The 1,743-nt window shown below is 36.9% G+C and overlaps 1 pseudogene; it reads left to right on the top strand.

The window, feature by feature from the left end:
• The first annotated feature begins 807 nt into the window (after nucleotides 1-807).
• On the top strand, nucleotides 808-963 carry LOC103673329 (annotated as a pseudogene).
• Nucleotides 964-1,743: the final 780 nt, after the last annotated feature.

Raw genomic sequence — 1,743 nt, 5'->3', positions numbered from 1 at the left:
CTAGTTTTTTCAAGAAAAAAGAAGACAAAAATCACCAATATTAAGAATGACAGAGGAAACATCACTGCAGAGTCTGTACATACTGAAAGGATAGTAACAGAATGTTATTAAAAACTTTATGCCCATAAACTGACAACAACTTAAACAAGATGGACATACTTCTTGAAAAACACAAACTACCAATTTTCACTCAAGAATTTGATGACTTGAATAACCTTATCATATCTATTATAGACATTTTTTCACACAAAGAAATTTCCAGGTCCAGATGGCTTCACAATTTTAAGGAAGAAATAATATTAATTCTATGCCAACTCTCCCAGAAACTTGAAGATGAGGAATACTTCCCAACTCATTCTCTGAGATCAGCATTACCCTGATACCAAAAACGGATAAAAATATTACAATAAAACAACAGACCAGTATCCCAACAATTGGGTGTCCAGACGCAAAAAAAAAATAAATTCCAATCCGCATTTTGACATAATACACAAAAATTAACTCAAAATGGATCATGCACCTAAATGTAAAACCTAAAACTCCAAAACTTCTAGAAGAAAACCTTTGTGACCTCAGGTTAAGGAAAGATTTCTTAGCTCCAACACCAAAAGCATGATCCATAAAGGAAAAAATTGAAAAATTGGACAACATCAACATTCAACATTTCTGATCTTTGAAAGTCATTAGTAAGAGAATGAAATGACATGTCACAGACTAGGAGAAAATTATATATTTAATTTAAAAACATGCATCCAGCTCTCTCTTTTTCTCTGCCATCATGGTGTGTGTGGTTGACTATTTCTTGCCATGTCTTCTCACAAGACTTTCAGAATCAAGAGATTCCTGGCCAAGAAACAAAAGCAGAGTCATCCCATCCCCTAGTGGAGTCAGATGAAAACTGGTAATAAAATGAGGTACAACTCTAAGAGAAGGCATAGGAGAAGAACCAACCTGGGTCTATAAGGGATCGCACATGAGATGGCACACATATTTATACCGCATGAAGGTCATGTGCTCACATCCTATCACTCTGTAAACATCACTACTACCTGAACAATAGACATGTTTTATCAGGAACATGATTTTTCTGTTACTATGCTTCTGCTCCAGTAGGTTAGTTCAGTAATAAATACGTGAGACCTTAAAAAAATTGCATCCAGGAAGCGTAAGGAACTCTCAAATTCAATGATAAAAGATAGACAACCAAATAAAATAATAAATGTATTAGCACACCCAGGGTGATCCCTAATAAGTCTTATCCTTGTATAATCACCTTCACCTGAGTGCAAGTAGAACCCATGACTTGCTTTTAACCAATAGAGTATGGCAAAGGTGATGGGATGTTACTCCCATGATTACTTTATGTTACATAAGACTGTTTTGGCAGACCAGAGAGAACTACACGGCAAGGACATGCAGGCAGCCTCTGGAGCTAAGAGTACATTCCAGATGAGATAGCCAGTAATAATCCGATAGCTGCAAGGAAATGAGTCCTGCCAACAACTTGATAAGCCAGGATGTGTATTCTTCCCACGAGATGTGAGATCAGCCAGAAGGACACCATGTTTGCAGCCTCGGGGAACCCTGAACAGAGGACTCAGCAAAACTGTGCCCAGACTCCTTACCCACAAAAATCATGAGATAATAAGTGTGTACTGTTTTAAGCCACTAAGTTTGTGACAGTTTATTATGCAGCAGAATACTAATACAATGGATTAAAGTTTTAAGCAGACACTTTACCAA

Source organism: Ursus maritimus, unplaced genomic scaffold (genome assembly GCF_017311325.1).
Source record: "Ursus maritimus isolate PB19 unplaced genomic scaffold, ASM1731132v1 scaffold_11, whole genome shotgun sequence".
NCBI lineage: Eukaryota > Metazoa > Chordata > Mammalia > Carnivora > Ursidae > Ursus > Ursus maritimus.
Note: the sequence above shows the minus strand (reverse complement) of the source record. Positions and strands in the feature narration are given on the sequence as shown.